Below are 6,743 nucleotides of genomic sequence, written 5' to 3' on the forward strand. Positions count from 1 at the left end.
CTGTGAAAAGGAGAGAAGGCTGCTTCCCTTTGCTCTGTCTGGTCCAATTACATGTTCTACTGTCAGAGCGGCAGCGCTCTTAATCAGGTTATGCCGGAGTTTAAAGTCATCCCCTGCAATGTCCTCTGCAGATTATTACCCGTCTCACACGTTGGTTCAGTAAGCACTTCTTTCTTGCTTCCTAATTTAAATCTGATTCTATCCACTTGTATTTAGTTGCATTTTGCAGATTCGTCAGACACTGTGTCTGAGTCTGAGCGTCGGCCCGTCACATTGTCTCAAGCCTTCGGCTGATGAAGTGACACAGTTGTGTCTGCTGATCTCCTTATCCCGAGTCTGCTTTCCACTGTACGGCCTCAGGCCTCCACGGGAACTAATTCCATACAAACTGTGACCCGCTATAAAAGATGGTGGACACACAGGCACAATAGATGTGCATTTGACATGCAGACGAGTCACAAGATGAGCTTCAAATCTTAAAAGCATGCCATGTACAAAGATTGATCCCTTCTCTCTCTCTAACTCTGCATTTCCATGGCTCTTTGAGCTAGTAGCTACTTACATTTGCTGTCTCTTGTCATTACGACTCACCTTTTTTCTTTTCTTTTTTTTTTTTTTTTTTTTTTTTTTTTTTTTTAAATCTAATGTCGGTAAGTGCACGTGTGTGTTCACTGTCCCTGAGGTCACAGCTGAAGGAACTGGATGTTATTTGAGCAACAGGTGTGACGACAACAGGGTCGCCTTGCCCCTTGCCCCTGATGTTGCACATCCGAGCAGCCCATTGAAATCTGTGCCAAAGTGTATTAAATGCGTTCTTTATGGGAGGGTATCTGTGTATGTCGATGTCACTAAAGCTACAGGATTTGTAGTACAAATCGTTGTCAGCCCTCTTCTTCCTAACCCTCTTTGCATGGTTGCTATCAAATTTATATTTGATAGCAACTGTCTGGTTGAGAGAGAGTGAGTGTGACGATGAGTATGAAGTTAGCAGTAACGTATCAATGAACTTAATGCAGTGCATTTACAGTTCATTTGTCGGTGAATAAATGCTACAACTTGCATCAAGACAAGTTCATATGTCTTGCTCGCTGTCTGCTGATTGTAGTATAAGGAGTTGGCCTCAGGCTAGCAGCAACAGCGGCCCGGGCTCACTTAAAGTGGGCTGACCTTTGAGATGAACCAGCTGTTGTCATTTTAGCGACGAGCCGTTCCTCTGAGTTTTGCTCAGCTTTTTGAAAAAATAGTTTGCGTAATATTAACTGATGGCATTAATCGGTCGAGATTATTACTGTCGGTTAATAATCAACATCCCTAATGACAATGCTTCCACTTTCAGGCTAAAGAGGAGGATTTATAGGTAAAATATACGCTCACTCATTTTCAGGTAAAAATGATAAACGTAAGAGTTAAGAGAACAGTTGGTGTGTTTTTTTTTTTCACATCTTAAAGAATATATATATAGATATATATATCAAGGTGTTCCTGATTATGAGTATCGTTGCTGTGCTTTAAAGCTGTACAGTTAAACATTTCCCCAGAAAGAAACCCGTACAACCACATTCCTGTCATTCTGCTGTTGAGCGTCACCACTGACGTTTATGGGTGTCGAGTGCCTTGTTCTTGGGCTTCCCAACACACAACTGATGCTGTATCAAGACAAGTTCATATCAAGACAAGTTCATATGTCTTGATATTTCGGAGTGTTACGGCCAGTCCATCGGGTTAAACCTGCTGCTTATAAAACAATACTTCTTAACCTATAAGCTGTCACAAGTCCCGTTTGTGGCGAAACATGTATACATGGAGGAAATCCTAATCTGATTATGGGATTTACCACACCTCCCAGTTGCTCCTATGTGAACCAAAATCAATTGATTATTGGTTGGGATGAGGGTCTTGACCAGACCTTGGTGTAACTAGAGCTACACAGCCAGGTGTTTTCATTAGGACGGACATCAGCCCCGATTCTTATTGGATTGAAGGCCATTATTGGGCCCCTCAAAAGGCACCAAGTAGCGGCTCCATTGGTGTTTAGCCTTTCGGCGACCTGGCCCATTACGGTCAATTTCTAGCACATGAACCTTTGTGTGCATTTACCCTTTGTGTGCCATCTCAACCTGATTATCCGGATCATTAGCATTGTTAGCTCAGATGGAGCCCATTGACAACTCTGGGAGAAAGAAGGGATTACAATGACACCCACGGTTTGGCTTCAGGCAGATCCCATGATCAATCCGCTGCTGTCAAAAGACATTTTAAATTTTATTTTTTCTTGATGGCAATGTAGCACATTCAAAGCTGCATGAACTTGGAAATATGTTGTGGTTATTCAGTCACTCAGTTTGTTTTTGTTCAGTTTCGCAGTTCACGTCATCATTTAGTTTTGTCCCAACATTAACAATAATGTGAGCTTTTGGGCTGAATTATGAAACTGCCTGTTACCAGTTACAGTTTACAGGGCTGCACTCTGTTTAATGGGAGCTTGAACTTTTAACCTGATGATCTTTGACCTCCTTTAAATACCAACAGATGTGAAATACTCCCATGATCCCGAGAAGGTGTATACGTTTAGTGTGTTTTTTTTTTTGTTTTTTTTTCTTTTGCTTCATTTATTTTTGTGACTTTTCATATTTGTACTTCACTATGATTTACAAGTAGCCGTATTGATTGTGTCACGCCAGCAATCTAGGTAACATGAAACTCGATTAATGTTGCCGCTGAGGCTCAGTTACAGTCTTGGCAGGGTGGTGTGTTTTTGTTTAGGTTCCACCGTGTGTCATTCAGCGCTTCCGTGCCAAGCATAATAGCCCGTCAAGGAAGGGAAAGCTCTGCGGGTCTTTCCTGAGAACTTCTTCTGTCCCAGTGTGTGTTTGGCGATGTGCACGCGTACTTCTAATGGGACTCGCCACTGGTCTTGGATCACACCGCTCTCATACTGTGAACCTTGCTCATACTGACTCGCATGGAGCATTACACCTGCATATAATAGTATGTTCATCGATAACGCACCGACAGTCGGTAAAATGACCTCAGTTTTGCTTACTCAACATTTTTCTAACTACCTTTGATTAAATGCTTCTTGTTGTATCGCTGAATCATTTTATGAGAGGAATCACTATCATTAAGTGGATCTTCTTACTAATTACATTTCTAAACAAAAAAGATCTGTCAGCTGGAAGTGTTTTGATCCAGTTTGGCGATTTGGAAAAAAAAAAAAAAGATTACTGTTCAACTAGCTCAACGGAGTGTTTTCACACTTCTGCCTTGTTCTGTCACTCAGTCCACAGATCAAGGGCCGGACCGAGCATGTGACGGCATTAAAGCTCAGAGGAAATTCCTCCAAAGGATGAGAACTGAGAGTTATGCAGGAAAAGTAAAAGAGGAAGGTGGAGTTGAGAAACGCAGAGTTATGAAATTGCATCAAAATGAGGTCGAAACATATCAGCTATTTTATACTTTTGCCATACTTGATGTTTAATCTTATATAGATTTTAAAAAAAGAGTTTTTGTCAAGATTCCATATTCAATCTGTACATGTGGTTACCTTCAGCTATTTGAGTGAATGTGTAGCAGCAGTTTCAGAATGCTGAATATCACCTTTCCGCATGGCTTCGGGTCAATAGGTGAGTTGGTTTACTCTCCGGTTATGTCAGAACATGACGTCACGTGAGTGCATTCCTCAGCTGGCTGACTTTGGCAGGTATTTGGGAGAAGTCGCCCAGGCCAAAGAGGGGGGCTGGCAGGCTCTCCCTTCATCCGGCTGCATGTAGAACGAGACGAGCACTTCCTCAGGGGCCGTTCATTGGGAGCTTCTTCCATCATAGTCCTTTTCTTTGAGTTACCAGTTGCATTTTCTAATTATCCAAATGGGAATATCATTAAAAATTTAAACTTTTCTCCCGTCTAATTAATTGTGTTCCATGATTAAAAAAGACACGATATAATAGGCTTTGAGGTCCCCGAGGAGATGGAACGACTTGCAGCTCCATGCTAACTTAATGCAGACAGTTGGCACCAGATGAGATGACTTGTTGAGAGTTTGAAGCACATTAACAGTTAGCTTGTGTTTCACATTTTGGTGCACATAGTTTAGCTTTGTGTTATGTTGACTTATAATACAAAACAGCATTTTGTGTTGAAGTAACTGTTTTCTTTCTAATTAACTATTGTGTGTGCGTGTGTGGGTGTCTGGGTGTGTGTGTAGTGAAACTCATGAGTCAGTGGACTCGGCTGTGAGAACTCCCAGTATGATTTGTAATACGCTGTTCTGTAGCATTACTTTGTTGTGATCATTTTTCTACGCAGATGTTGAGCCGATTACACAGTAGGAGTTTACAGTAGTTTTGCTTGTGCAAATTAATGATTAAACATGGACGGCATGCGGTTCAATATTTTATTTTTTTTGGACTTTTGTGATGAGCTGTCCTTGTCTTCAGTGTGTGGGGAGTGGTGTTACTGTGGGCTGGGGTTGTTTACAAAATATGGACTATTTTGAAGCATTGTTATTGCATTACAGTGAATAAAAGAAATGCAAAAACAAATACAAAAGCATCAAAATTGTCTTTAATATAGTTAGAGCTGAAACAATGAATCAGTTAGTTGATTGACAATCTGCAACTTTTTAATTTTAGACGATTAATCATGACAGTAAATGAATTGATAATGATAACAAATGTTAGTTGTAGCCCTAAATATATTCTTATATCTTCACTTGTCATTATGTAACTAGAGTACAGAAATGGCACAGTACAAACTTAAAGCCTTCCTTTACTGTACACTGTTGTACCATGGTAGTGAGAGTTGTACTGATGTACACCGTGTACTGTACTGTTATTTCTCTCAGCAGGGACACGTGGACGATGCTTAAAGGTTTCGCAGCATTACCGTCTTGCAGCAATGGCCTGAGGGACTCTCTGGACTGAAACCAAGGTGAGAAGCAACGCCAGCTCTCTTTTACACGTGCTGTGCAATGTGTCAAACAGACGCTCCAGCCCAAACACACAATGTACAGGTGATGCAAACTCTTTTATCGTAGCTCATAAAGAAGAGATTAGACGTGTGTGTGGATGGAAACAATCCAACGTGTCTCTCCTACAGTGGCTGTTTTTTATTGGCTCGCGTCTCCAGCTGGGATAACTGTTTCCTGTACATGATCTGAATTCTCGGCAGTTTGTGGCTGATTTGTCTTCTCTTTTTTTTTTTTTTTAAAGGAAGCGCTTTAATGGTGGTTTGAAAATGAAAATCTCAAAGCTTTTTCCACTGTCATCAGATAAGCAACATCGTGAGAACTTTGTTTGCTGGTCAGAATTCGGTTTTAAACAGTGATTAGGTTTCGCCCCCCCCATTTCCCCCCCAAGTTCTTGCCTGACTTTTTGTCAAAGTTAGAGCTGCTTCTGATCCAGAAGTTCCGTTGGTCTGCAGTATTCATCCTTCATGTGCGGAGAAAGAAGAAGAAAAAAAAAGCTCCATTCTTTCATCAACCACCATTATTTACTCTACAGGTTAAAGTTCAGATGGTGTTGGCTACAATGTGTCTTTTAGGATTACTGCATTGCTGGCAGTTCTTACAAAACCATATTTGAGTGGACTCAAAATAATAGTTTGCGTTAGCAGAGTTTGGTTGCAGTTAGTTCAAATGGACTTTAGTTTACTGAGCATTTGTACTGCTGTACACGGTGCACCTTTTTTGTTGTGGTCAAGTGCAAAATACTTTCTTTTTTTCTTGCCGTATTTATATTTTCCTACATAATATAGCTGACGCAGTGCACTCGTAGGTCAAAGTTGACCTGCAGTTAAAAAACAGATAAAGTTAATTCAATTTCCTATAGCGTCCTGCAGTGCTTTTTATAATATCTGTTGAGGATTGAGTGTCATGAACGATATGCAGACGTTTGAATGTGTTCTTATGTCAGCAGCATCACTTTAGAGGCAATAGGGCAAGCTTAAAATTGCTATTTAGACTCTCAGTATGGAGGGATCATTAATTGAAACTGTTTTGGTTCAGAGAAGAGTTTCCAGTGTTTTAACAGAACTCAACGAGGTGTTTGACGTCTAGGAAACCCAGAGCCACGGTCCAAAATTAACTTTTTGCCAAGGCTCGACGTATTTACTGCCCAGGCAGATTTTTTTATTATTTTTTTACCAGCCAAAGATATTAATAGCCTATGGTGTTTTTTTTATTCTGTTGTAGCATGTTCAGTTTTCTTCAGACGGTTCATTTCACGGCGGTTGTGGCGGGCAGACGTGGACGTCCAGAGACAGACGGGGCTGGACGTCCGGTAAAAACTTTAGGGATTCTTTTTTTTTGATGCGGCTCTTCCACTGGATTGAAGTGACGATAATCTCTATAAGCAGATTCTGCAATCATTACTGTTTACGTTAAAGACATAGGCCGGCTCACTGTTGGCCAACTGTATTAATCTCTCACGTATCCGCAAGCTTATACCCACACTGGGGAAAGCTCCTTCTCTCTTCGGCTCCATTCATACCACAGTTGAGGGTCTGGTTACAAAATGTGTAACAATCGCATCAACCAAATTATAGCAATTTGCGCAATAAATATACTGTTGACTATGTCAACATACAGGCCTAAAATATGCTACTTGGGTCAGTTGAGACTGTATCAATCCAGTGCTCTCATCCACGGATCAGTTGTTGACTAGATTTTATTGTAGAGAGGTGCTTATTTATACCAGATAGTCATTTTTGCCTCCCCATCCTTCCCTATTTCTCTCTCCCCCCCC

General features: G+C 41.0%; 1 protein-coding gene across 7 annotated transcripts in view; it reads left to right on the forward strand.

Annotated features, from left to right (window-relative positions):
• Positions 1–6,743, forward strand: part of ncoa2 (nuclear receptor coactivator 2) — a 53,052-nt gene that overhangs the window by 8,535 nt on the left and 37,774 nt on the right. For 6 of the 7 annotated variants that reach the window (XM_031849886.1, XM_031849883.1, XM_031849887.1 and 3 more), the window contains exon 2: positions 4,844–4,929. The gene's annotated coding sequence lies outside the window, so the exon portion shown is untranslated. The remainder of the gene's footprint in view (positions 1–4,843; positions 4,930–6,743) is intronic. The other variant, XM_031849885.1, reaches the window with a different exon arrangement.

Source organism: Anarrhichthys ocellatus, unplaced genomic scaffold (genome assembly GCF_004355925.1).
Source record: "Anarrhichthys ocellatus isolate YVR2014 unplaced genomic scaffold, GSC_Weel_1.0 scaffold10, whole genome shotgun sequence".
Lineage (NCBI taxonomy): Eukaryota > Metazoa > Chordata > Actinopteri > Perciformes > Anarhichadidae > Anarrhichthys > Anarrhichthys ocellatus.